Below are 13,124 nucleotides of genomic sequence, written 5' to 3'. Positions count from 1 at the left end.
AACACCGGATCCTTAACCCACTGAGCAAGTCCAGGGATCGAATCTGTGTCCTCAAGGATGCTAGTCAGATTCCTTTCTGCTGAGCCACGACAGAAATTCCCTCAAATAGATTCTTTTAAATACTTTATTCAAAGTTTATAATAACCATCTATGAAAGTTAGGCGAACACAAGCTGCTGAGTTATTATTGGATCTGAATCTCTTCCATCTTTTAAACACTGGATAGAAAAGGTAACAAAGTATTAGATTTGAAGGACAATCCCTTCTTTAGGAATTTTGGTGGACCTTAACAATAGTGGGAATTTCCCACCTTCATTATTAAGAGTCATCTCATTACCTTTTGACCAACTCCAATGTCAGTCGAAGTCTCCTTCTATAATTTCTTCCACTGCAGGCCCCAGGGGAGCTTACAGTCTGGTAAAAGGAAGCAGAAAATGGACACATATTTATGGACTGGGGCAAGAGCTAGTAAGGAATACACAGAGTGCTGTCATAGAGATTAACATGGGGATGGTCAGGGAAGGCCTCTCTGAAGAGGTGACCTTTAATCTGAGCCTTAAGGATGAGAGGAAAGGGAAGTACACATGCAAAGGCCCTGAGGTAGGAAAGAGCTAAGCACCTCTGAAGAACAAAAGGAAGACCAGCTCAAACAGGAAACAAGAAGATTTTTATACGAAAATGTTTAGAGAAGTAGAGGGGTCAGATCGTGAAGAGCCACCCTGAAAATAGTTTTGATTTTATTTGAAGTGTGAAAGTAAGCCATTGGATGGTTATAAGCAAAAGAGATATAATCTAGTCTGACCAGTCCCTATGTGGAAAACAGATTGTAAAGTATGTGCATAGAAGCATCCAGGCAAGTTAGGAGGCTGTTACAATCATTTGGATCCTTGGACATAGAAGGGATTTGGATTATGTGATTTGCGAGGTGTCTCCCTGTTCTGTGAGTCACTGGCTTCTTGTGACACTACACACTGCATATATCTTCAAGGAACAACTTAATTTGCTGGTGGGACAAGGTGGAGTGAGGGGAATTCTGGAAGGAAAGCAGTGGGAACAGAAGAGCAGGAAGGCTCTGGGACAGAATCCTCAGAATCCAGTAAGCAAGCTGAGTGCTCAGCCCCATGCAGCTCCACTAATGGCCACTAGAGGGAAGGAGTGACCACACCAGACAGGAGAAATAAAGCAGGTTTTTTTTTTTTTACCCCACAAAGAAAGCAACTTTGCAGGCTTACTTCCAGGCTGTGGCAGGAAGGAATATTTTACTGTGAAGAATTTTTAAAAGGTTGGAGACTTCTCACTTGTTGATGGAGCCACAAGACAGAAGTGTAAATCACAGAGATGCAGGTTTGGCATCAAAGCAGGAATAACTCCATAGAGTGAGAGCTGCCCCACAGTGGCATCAGCCACTTTGGGAAAAGATGAGCAACTGGTCATGAACTGGATAGGAGATTGGACTTCTCTGCTCAGAGGTATCTTAGACACCCAGACTCACTTCCTTGCTCATCCGCAGAAGAATTTTTGCACCTGCACTCCCCTCCCCCAACCCGCTTCCTCCAGGAGGTACCACTATCCACATATTCACTTTGGCCAGAAACTTGAGTCTCCACTTTGCTCCTCCTTAACCCTCAGCAATTTCAGCCACTCAGCCACCAGGCCCTGTCAATTTTGTCTCCCAAAGCATCTTTACTATCATCCTCTCCCCTCCACCATTCCTGTCATAGTCTGGGTTCACATGATGCTAAATTTAAAAAAATGGACCAAAGACCTTAACAGAGACTTTACTAAAAATAGGCAGATGGAAAATAAGCACAGGAAGAATGTTCCACATCATCTGCCAGTAGGGAAATGCACATTAAAACAACGAGATACCACTATGCACCTATCAGAAAGGCCAGAATCTGGAACACTGACAACACCAAAGGCTGGTGAAGATGGGGAACAGGAACTCTTGTTCACTGCCGGCAAGAATGCAAGATGACCCACCCACTTTGGAGGAAAGTCTGGGGGTTTCTATACAACTTAACACGCTTTTAACATACTACCAGCAACTGTGCTCCTTATGTCCTCACAAAAACCTGCACAAGGACATTTACAGAGGATGTTTATTCCCACTGACCAAAACTTAGAAGAAATCAAGATGTCTTTCAGAAGTGAGTAAACTGTGGTATCTGGCAACTGAAACTTATTCAGTGCTAAAAAGAAACTGTCACCAGCACAAAGTTCATTAACAATTCCCAGGAGATAAAAACAGAGTCTGGGTAATAAAATAAAATCTAACCTTTTTTTCCTTGTGCTTAGTCTTTCACTTGCGCAGAGGGGACCACCTGCAGAGACCTCACACCCAGCCCTTCCGGCCAGAGGTACCCGTGCAAAATGGCTGCAGCCCACACCTCAGTGTGGCAGGCGGCAGGGGGCACCTCGGTCCAGGATGGCGGCGGCTGACTAGGGGATGAAGCCCTCGACACAGCACCTCAATCCAAGACGGCAGCAGACCGGGTTTGCTGAGGCCCTGGGCAGGGCACCTCAGTCCAGGAGGGCGGCCGCTGACAGGGTGCAGAAGCCCTGGGCAGGGCACCTCAGTCCTGGAGGGCGGCCGCTGACAGGACGCAGAAGCCCTGGGCAGGGCACCTCAGTCCTGGAGGGCGGCCGCTGACAGGACGCATAAGCCCTCGGCAGGGCACCTCAGTCCCGGAGGGCGGCCGCTGACAGGGCGCAGAAGCCCTGGGCAGGGCACCTCAGTCCAGGATGACGGCCGCTGACAGGGCGCAGAAGCCCTGGGCAGGGCACCTCAGTCCTGGAGGGCGGCCGCTGACAGGACGCATAAGCCCTCGGCAGGGCACCTCAGTCCTGGAGGGCGGCCGCTGACAGGGCGCAGAAGCCCTGGGCAGGGCGCCTCAGTCCCGGAGGGCGGCCGCTGACAGGGCGCAGAAGCCCTGGGCAGGGCGCCTCAGTCCCGGAGGGCGGCCGCTGACAGGGCGCAGAAACCCTGGGCAGGGCGCCTCAGTCCCGGAGGGCGGCCGCTGACAGGGCGCAGAAGCCCTGGGCAGGGCACCTCAGTCCCGGAGGGCGGCCGCTGACAGGGCGCAGAAGCCCTGGGCAGGGCACCTCAGTCCTGGAGGGCGGTGGATGGGGTACAGCAGTCCTGGGCAGGGCACTTCAGTCCTGGAGGGCGGCCGCTGACAGGGCGCAGAAGCCCTGGGCAGGGCGCCTCAGTCCCGGAGGGCGGCCGCTGACAGGGCGCAGAAGCCCTGGGCAGGGCGCCTCAGTCCCGGAGGGCGGCCGCTGACAGGGGGCAGAAGCCCTCAGCAGGGCACCTCAGTCCAGGATGGCGGTGGATGGGGTACAGCAGCCCTGGGGAGGGCACCTCAATCCAGGATGGCGGCCGCTGACAGGGCTCAGAAGCCACGCCCACGGCCCCTCAGTCCAAAATGGTGGCCGACTGGCTGCTAAAGCCCCGGGCACAGCACCTCAGTCCAAGATGGCGGCAGGCCAGTCGCAGAAGCCCTGGGCACGCAGGGCACCTTAAATCAGGATGGCTGCGGACGGGGTGCAGAAGCCCTGTGCTTGACGCTCATCTGGAGCACAGCAAGCGGCACAGCTGTGCTGGACCCGCGGGACCTCTGCCCTACTTCCCGCAGACAGGACCCCTATAAATCAGCCCTGCCCACAGCCTCTCCCTGAGGGTGTATATTCTACAGCAGGAGCTAGTACCTCTCCATTCTCTGATCAAAGAATAAAACTTTCTTTTGTTTCTGAACCAAAGGGTCTCCTTCTATCCCTTCAAACAACACCAGACAGAGGACCCTTGCTGGGAACCCCCTCAGGAGGGACAGTAGCAAAATGAGCTATGGAAGCCATGACAAGTCATGGAGGAACCTTAAACACATATTATTAAGTGAAAGAACCTAGTCTGAAAGGCTATGGTACAGTGTGATTCCAACCATAGGACATCTAGAAAAGGCCAAATTATGGAAAGAGCAAAATGATCTGTGGTTGCTGGGGATTGTGGCGGGGGTGGAGGAGAGGATGAAGAGGCTGAGCAGAGAGGACCTCTGAGCACTGCAAATACTCTGCATGTACCATAATAAACCATAATGATGGATATATGTTCCTATACATTTGTCCAAGCCCATAGAAGGTACAACACAAGCGCGAACCCTAATGCAAACTATGGATCTTGGGTGACCATATCAACATAAATTCATCAATTGCAACAAACTACCACTCTGGTGGGGATAATAATGGGGGAGGCAATATATGTGTTGGGGCAAGGAGTATATGGGAAATCTCTGTGGCTTCCTTCAATTTGTTGTGAACCTTACACTCAAAAAAAAAAAAAAAAAAGCCTTACTGAAAAAAAAAGAAAAAAAATATTCTTCAAGTGCAAGACTCCCTAACAAACCCACACGAAGGACCACCATGGCCTTAGCACTCTGGTGCTGGACACAGCTGGACAGAGGGAGAGGGAGTAAGCCTGAAGCTTAAGCTCATGGACTCTGGAACTTGACTGTCTGTGACTAATTACAGCTCTGCTACCTATCACCTACACAGCCTCTGGTAAGTTTCCTAACTTCCCTGTGCCTCAGTTTCCTAGCTATAACACCCTATGTCATAGGGTTCTTGTGAGAATAGGTGACAATATATGTAAAGTGTGTAGAATTGAGCTGGCACAGCTGCTGTTATCACACTGCCTGCTTTTTGGACAGTTTGTGTTTCCACTGCCAGAAGGCCAGGCAGCAGGGTCAACTTTCATTTGGGACACAGTGTGGCAAGTATTCCTATGGATTGCCGTATTCATATGAGAATGGGCTGTGGACGGATCTGACTGTGAGAGCTGGTCTGCCTCTTGCAGCTGGGTAACATTTCTCGGCCACAGGTTCTGGATCTGTAAAGTGGCTATGCTAATCTTTGGCCTCCCGACTCTACAGGTCTTTAAGTAGACCAAAATTAAATGCAGTAAATTGCTTTTCAACATTTTTTTTTTTTTTTGAGATACTGTAGAGTAAATGTGACCTTTCTGGTGTATGGTTCTATGAATTTTAACACATTCATGGAACCACCACCACAACCAGGGTACAGAAAAATGCCATCACTCCAAGGGAAATAGCTTTTTAATCTTTCAAGTGCTCCACAAATGTTGACGGCATGGTGTTTCATAGGCTCACGCCTGGCTCTCCTACAAGGGGACATCAGATAATGAATATTCAAGGACTGGCACACTTCTTAGAACATTAAGGGAGAAGATGAATTCCAATGACTGAACCGCCTGCTCATCAGTTGTCTTTGCACTGGCTGTTCCTTTACCTGGAACATTCTTTCTACAGACATGTGCATGGCTCACCCCTCATCTCCTTCAGATCTTTGGTCAAATGTCACCTTCTCAGCGAGGCCTCCTCTGACCACCATTAAAACATCTGTTTCTTTGGATCTCTCTCCACATTTGTTTTTTTTTCCCCAGCATGCATCACCTTCTATAAACTATCCAATTTACTTGTTTTTCTTATTGTTAGTTCTCTGCTCCCTCTGATAGCATGTAAGTCCCCAGGAACAGAGACCCTTGTCTGATTTGCTCACTGCTATATCCCTAGCTCTTAGAAATGTGCCTTGCACATAGTAGGGGCTTAATAAATATTTGTTGAGTCAACTTGTTTAAAATAACAGGAACAAAATGAAACCATCCTTAGCTTTGGTTCGCAAAGACTCAATATGTGACTATGTGACGTAGAGAAGCCTAAATTTGGTCTAAATTGGACCAAAGTTGGAATAATGGAAGGAGGTATCTGATTTCATTTCTTAGGGAGCTTTCCCCATGAAAAAAACACTGAGACTCATAAATTCTATCTCTAGCTCAATGAGTGCTGAAAGATACCCTTTTTTCCTCACTCCCCCACTCCAGGAACCAGCATTTGGGTAATTAACAGCTGCTAAAACCCTTTCTGCCTGAGCCCAAAGTTTAAAAATTCATGGAAACAACATGGGCTGAGCTTCATCCATATATTGATGAGTGTGGGTGAGCCTTCAGACCCAGAGCGTGTGCTGCTCAAGTTGCAGAGCTAAGAGATGCTTGACTTCCTGCAAAAAGGTCACACACGCATCTGCCTAGGAAGCAGCTCTGCCTCCACATAACAGTTCTGCTGGGTCTTTCATCCTCCGAGCTCTGTCCCAGCCCAGCCACATGAAAGCGTGTGCTGTCTTTGATGAGTTCAAGTCCACTCACACCGGCCTTGTCTCCTGTGAGTGGCAAGGGGACACTGTGGGTTCCCAGCCAAGGATTCAGGCTTCAGAGATAAGATTTGTAGGTGAGTGGGCTTTTGCACCAACGACCCCCTTCCTCTCACTGGAGAACAGCCAGGGTGTCAGGAAATTTCATGGGAGAGGGTCTCCTTGAGGTCAAGAGAAGTGAGATCTTGCCCTTTATCAGAAACCACCTTCCCCAACCGGAAATCTATCCAAATGCAGACATGCCAGGGGGGCCACTAAAAATGTTCGTGCTTATGACTATTGCTTTTTCTTTTTATGGCCACACCCGTGACACATGGAAGTTCTGGGGCCAGGGGTCAAATCGGAACTGCAGCTGGGGCCACCACCACAGCCATGACAACACTGGATCCGGCAATGCCAGATCCTTAACCCACCGAGCAAGGCCAGGGATCAAACCTGCATCCTCACAGAGACAATATCAGGTCCTTAACCTGCTGAGCCATGGCAGGAACTCCATGAATATTTACCTTTAGCAAATTAAAGCTTTTAACCTAAAATTGTAAAGCAACTGTAATGGTGTTACCCAGAAAATAGTCGCAGGATATTTATTTACAAACAGAATTTATAGAGCTCTCCGGGCAGCACAGGTGGGACTGGGATGGAAGCTTGGCATCGTCTGACAATCACACCAGCTTGTCTCTGATTAGCAAGACCTTCCTCTGAAGGTCACTGTCAAAAACCTAATCTGCAGGCCCTGAAAACCTGAGGTCTGAAGCTCAGTGGTCCCCTGGGGCCCTCCTGATTGCTGTCCATGGTGCGCTCTTCAAAACCAATGTAAAATAAAATAAAAACCGTATGTGGTTTGGGGGGGTATAGTTCACAGTATTATTTCTAGGCTTTTTCATTCTAAGCGGGAGCTGGAGAGGTGCCTGCCTTGGTGACCATCTCCAACGCTGACCCCTCGGGGCGAGATTCTGTCCAGAGGGTGAACAGTTTTGCCCCCTTACCCTCTCCTAGTCACGTTCATCTGGCTCAAGCCCCCAAATGCCATTTCACTCACAGGCCCCCTTAGTGCTTCTTCCCCCTCTGCTGCTTCTCTGGTGCTCCGTGGATTCTGTCTCTGAACTGGCTCTAGAATCCAACCCCATCTCTCTCCTCCCCTCACGGCCTCTCACATGTCACTGCAGCAGCAGCTCAGGGAACAGAACATTTGGATTCTCTCCAAATGAAGTCAGGAAGTTCTGAGGTCTGGGAATGCTGCTGGGGTGCAGAGTGTGGCTGAGAGCAGGGGATGCCATGGCGGGTGGTGGTGGGGTCCCTGGATGGTGGGCAATAGAGATCTGGAGTCTTCCCCAGCAGAGCTCCCCATGCCTCCTTCTGCATGTAGGGCTGCTCAGAAAATGCACGTGGGGCAGCTTCTACTCCATCTTTTTGTTTTTATCCCATTTAATTCTGTGCTTTCTTTCCTTCCCTCTTCCCTCCCTTCCTTCTTTTCCTCCTTCTGATTCTTTATCTTCCATTCCTCCACTTTTTCGGGAACCAATCTGGAATTTGAAAAAGACTTGGGAGTTGATGCTGTTTCTTATTCTATGTGGAACTTCCTTCTACAGTGTTAATTGCTGTCATTCATTGGGCACCTATGAAGTGCCAAACACTTTGCTGGGACACACACACACACACACACACACACACACATCTTTCTGTATCTATAGTCTACTTCAGATACTAATCAAAATCCACCATGTAAGTGTTTTCATTTCCTTTAAAAAAAATAGCAAAATGAAAATCTCAGGGGGTTAAGTTACTTTTTCAAGATCGGACAGCAAGTCAGTGGACGAAAAATTCATTTCCCCATACTGCAGTGCCGAAAATTCTGAAGTGGAATTTTAAGAGGATCCAGTTTAACTCCCTCAGTGTATGAACAAAGGGACAAGAGCCCATCAAAGAGAAGTGTGTTTCATTTCACTCTGATTCATTTAATCATCATAACAACCTTAGAAGATATAAGCCATTATTAACCTCACCCCTGTTATAAAGATGTCGAAACTGAGGCACAGGCAGATGAAGTGACCTGCCCAAGGCCTGCTGTGGTGGAGGTGGAGACGGAGTTCAAACCCAGGCAGTCTGGGTCTCCCTGGGTCCAGTTTTAACTACCCTATGCTGCTTCCTAAGATGAAGACTGGGTGAGAAGCAGAGCAGAGCACATGGGGAACCCAGCTGTGACAGCCATCAGCCTGCCCTGTCCTCACCAGGTTCACGGTGAACAGGACTGAAATCAAGCTCCATGTGAGCGGAGGAAACAGAGAGTGGAATAGCCTCGGGATTTCCCTGTGCTGATCACAGCTCCATCCCTGCAGGCGCTGGGCCCCAACGTCAGCTGTGTAATGCTCATTAATTTGCGCCAGCTCAGGGAGGGCCCTGCTGCTGGCCTTTCACATGGCTGGGGAAGGCAGACAACACACCTGCCAGCATGGCCAGAAAAGCATTTGAATCACTGCCAAACACAGTGCTTTGGCAAAACGCAGACAGTGCTTCTGGGCAACCGTGGCCCAGATTTAATAGCACCTAACATCCAGTCTCCAGGCTGAACAACCCATGATGCTTGCTGGACAGAGGGAAGAAGTAATAAGCAGGGACTCGGTACCAGAACTGCCAACACAGAAGTATAATAACAGCCGTAGTAATGGGAGTGTAGCTGGTGGTGGTGGCTCCATTTACTGACCTTCTGCCAGGAGCCAAGCACTGCACACCAGAGGTCCCCCAGCCTCACAACAACCCTGTTCAGGAAGTACAACCACCCCCATTTTACAGAAGAAGAAACTGAGGTCCAGAGATGATAAATAATGAACTCCACTTGTAACTATAATTACAGTCTGGCAGATACTGTTCTAAGCACGTGACCCTGTTTACTCACGCCATCCTTCCTCCAGCCTTATGAGGCAGGTGTGCAGCTCTTACCTGTACTATACAGACGTGGCCACTGAGGCCCAAAGTTACACTGCTGACAAGGGGCAGAGCTGTGATTCAAACCCTGGCAACCTGGCTCCTACGGACACAGTCGTAACCCCTGAGCGGCGCTGCCCCTCCACGGTATAAGGATGCAAACACAGGTCTGTCTGAGGCCTATTGATTTTCCATCACATCACGGGGCCTCAGGCCTCTGTGAGCCTGGAATCTGTCTTCTCGGGCGCCTTAAACTTAGCTCAGTTACCAGATCTGCTGCAGGTTCCCCAGCCCCTAAGCCCTGCCCCACACGCAATGGTCTCACCTCCGCGCTCCCTCTGCCTGGCACGCCTCCCCTTTGCCTTCCTACATTCTTCAGCCGGTCCATTCGGACTCAGCTCAGCCCCTTCTTCTCTGGGGAGGCTTCCAAATAGCACCTGCCTTATCAGTAAAGGACCTCAGAGTCATCAATGAATGCAGCCACCTGCCAGAGGGAGCTGGTGAGGCCTGAGGAAACGCAGGATGTGAAAACCCCGGTAAGGCCCCAGAGAGCGGAGGTGCACATCAAAGGAATGACTTCAGTGAGTCCAGACCCTGGTATCTTCCCATACAGAGAAAAGCGCTAAATTCTTTAACTTGAGATGTCTAGGTTTCTTTTATTAAGTCATCTTTTGTTTTGCCTACCTGCCCTTTGTTGCAAAACTCCTGCATATCCTAGCTCTTCCCTCTTGCCTCCTCAGAGCAGTTTTCTAAGGGTTACTTGAGATGCTGCCTCCAGGCCTAAGTTCTCATTGTTGTCCACCATATAAATCATAACTCTCAGCTTTCAAGGTGTGCATATTTTTTTGGTTGACACCATCTTCACTCACCAACTGATTAGAACTAAGGGAAGTGCTCTGTGTCCCCATGGAGCCCTGTGCATGCCCGTCACTGTGGGTTTATGGGAAGAACCAGGTCTGGCGGCAGACTCACTGAGCTGGAGAGGGTGGCAGGCAGGGCACCCAGAGTCAAGGAGAGTCCAGCCATGGCAGTCCTGTCTGCTGGGTCAGAAAACACATGGAGCCAAATAAGTACTCTTCCTAGAGACAAAGGAGACATTTGGGAGGCTTGCTCAGGCCTTTAAGGTATCTGAAGATGCAAAGGAAGGGCTGAAGTGAAGGTAAACACCAGCCACTTGGAATACCTGAATGAAGGTATTCAAGGGTGAGAAGAGAGACAGAGGCACAGACACAGAGAAAGCCAGAGAGACAGGGAGAGACAGAGCTAGAAAGATGGAGGCAGAGACAGGGAGATAGAAAGAGACTGTAAGCACTGCAGCTTTTAATCTTATCACCTTCAGTTCTGACAGCCTCTGTCTGAGCATCCACAGGGCAGATGGCCAGCCTGGCGGTGCTTCTGGTGGCCAGGTGCCACCCTAATGAGGAATTTAGCAAGTTCACTCTAAAGGTGTGCTATTAGGCACCTCAAATCTATGAGGTCCAAAACAGAACTCCTGGTTTCCTACCATCTCTCCTACCCAAACTGCCCCCTTCCCATCCTCCCCATCTCAATAAATACCCCATTGAGTGGTTTAACTAGAAATGTGGAGAGATGTAGATTCCTCCCTCTGGAGCCTCCCACACCCAGGCCACCTACTTCTTTCAACTTCAAGGTCACCACTAGCATCCAAACCATCATCAGCCCTCACCTGGACCAAACTAGAAGCTCTCTTCAGGCCTCCCCACCTGCCCCCCTTCAGTGTGGATGGTATTCAAGCTTCTTTCAAGGCCTGCAAGCCAACACTGTCTGGCGCCCTTCTCCTCACTCCAAACTGGCCTCCCTTCTGCCTCTCCAACAAACCAGCCTCCTTCCCCAGCACCACCCCTGCCCTCAGGCCTTTGCTCTTGCTGTTCCCTCTGCCCAGAACCTTCTCCCCTGTCTCATCTCCTTGCCACCTCCTTGTCATCCAGGTCTCAAGTCCAGTGCCACTTCCTCAGAGCTCTTCTCCGACCACTCCATTCAATGTTCATCCCAGACCCCTAGCCCCACCAACTCCATCTTCTTCCATCACCCTGCAGCAACTTCTTTAGAGCAGGAATGGCTTCACCTCTCGACAGGCCCCTCACGACATGGACCTCAGTCCTCTATTTCCAGCACATCATGCAGGACCTGGATGCAGGACTGGCACCCTGGGCGCCCAGTAATCACCTGTCAAAGGACTCTGGGACCCCATGGGTTGGGGGCTATACCTTGGCGGAAACACAGCTACCTGGAGGGCTGGACCTGGGGAGGTGGGGGATGCCTGTGAAATCACACAGAACCATTCACTGGGGCACCCCTGCTCCCACCACTTTGTTGCCTGATGGAGGGATGAGGTACAGACAAGGAAGTAACTTGCCTGGGGTCACTTAGCGAAGTGGGGATGAGGCCAAGCACAGAACATAGGTCACCTAAGTCTTTGGCCAGTGGCTTTTTTCTGGCTCCACAATTATTATAATTAAATTAAAACTCTCAGGATATCAGTGCCTACTTGCTAATCCCTCACTTCACCCTCTCCAGGAAGTATTTTTCTCCTAAAAAAAAAAAAATACTTGTAACCACTATGTGGCTGACTGTTTACTCAATTACTGCATTAATTTAATGACAAGCATCATCTCATTAATCCTCACATAACCCTGTGATGCAGATACAACTATAAGCCCCATTTTACAGATGAGGAAACTGAGGCTGGGGGGGGCATTCAGCAACTTGCAAAACATCAGGTAGATAAGTGGCAAAATTAAATCTTGCCTCTGGATCAGTCTAGTCCTTCTCCAGATGTAGCTCTTCAATCACTGTGATACCCTGGTTTGCTGCCCAACCCCTCCTCTCAACAATCAGGACAGCAATATCAATGTGACACTCCTTGACGGCCTGGCACCTACTGGACAGCACTCAGAGGCAGGTTCTGCACTGTCCTTCATCTTGGGGAGCCTAAGACTGAGCACTGGCTCAGAACGTTCTGGGAACAGGGGGCTCAGCTGCCATTCGGGGAGCACAGTCCCTTCTTGCAGACTAGGGAGGCTGGCAACCTCATGGTCACATGAAGGAGCAAGGGTGGGCAAGACTGGCATGCAGATTTTCACTAAAAGAGGTGGCAGTTACCTCCACTGGCTCGCTGTGTGACCCTAAAAATAATGATGATAGTAATAATAAAAATAATAGCAACAATATGAACAGAAATATAGCAATACAATAACAGTGATAATAACAGCAATGATATTATAAATATATAATATTTACAGAATGATTCCTACATATTGTACTGTGTTTACAGAGTGAATCAAATAGTCTTAATAGGAATCCTTTGTTATTATCCACTTCCCATACGGAGGAAAGTAAGGACCGGAAAGGTGGAGTAACTTGCCCAGGTGTCACCCTGATTCTGTGCGGGGTCAGGATTTGGCCCAGATTGGATTTAGCTCCTCACCCCACTGTCAGTATCCCCCCAGGCAAGCCCTTCCATCACCCCCCCACCCATGGGCTTCTCCCCTTTGTAAAAGGAGGAGCTCAGATCTGAAAAACTTGGATGCTTATTTTTGATTCTCACTTCCAAGAGAAAGACACAGAAAAGTGGTTTCTTTCTCTGCCTTCCTCTATCCCGATATCTAACAATACTTGTCAGACCATATCAATAATAACACGGACAGAATTCTTGCTCCACGCCAGGCACTCAGTTAAGCACTGTACCTGCATCCTCACTCTCTCCTGTACCCCTAGTAATCCTACAAGGAAAGGTCCAGTCTCCTTATTTCACAGCTGAAGCACCTGACGCTCAGAAAGGTTCAGTAACTTGCCCAAGGTCACACAGTAGGGAAGCTTCGGAACTCTAACCAGGCTGGTCTAATGTCAGAGCCTAGGCCTTTAACCACAAGTTTTTTCTGTTTGTTTCTCCCCCTCCCTCCTCCGGAGCAACTAAGCTTGGGAAGCAGCTGGCCCTACCCAAGCAGCAGTAATCCCCAC

At 49.3% G+C, this 13,124-nt stretch overlaps 1 protein-coding gene across 4 annotated transcripts in view; it reads right to left on the bottom strand.

Moving 5' to 3' along the window:
• Nucleotides 1–13,124, bottom strand: part of SYN3 (synapsin III) — a 484,255-nt gene that overhangs the window by 451,088 nt on the left and 20,043 nt on the right. Inside the window, exon 2 of one of the 4 annotated variants that reach the window (XM_021091549.1) lies at nt 337–413. The exons of the other annotated variants lie outside the window; for them this stretch is intronic. The gene's annotated coding sequence lies outside the window, so the exon portion shown is untranslated. The remainder of the gene's footprint in view (nt 1–336; nt 414–13,124) is intronic. 4 annotated transcript variants of the gene reach the window in all.

The sequence above is a fragment of the Sus scrofa genome, chromosome 5 (genome assembly GCF_000003025.6).
Source record: "Sus scrofa isolate TJ Tabasco breed Duroc chromosome 5, Sscrofa11.1, whole genome shotgun sequence".
Lineage (NCBI taxonomy): Eukaryota > Metazoa > Chordata > Mammalia > Artiodactyla > Suidae > Sus > Sus scrofa.
This window is presented reverse-complemented; position numbering and strand designations above follow the sequence as displayed.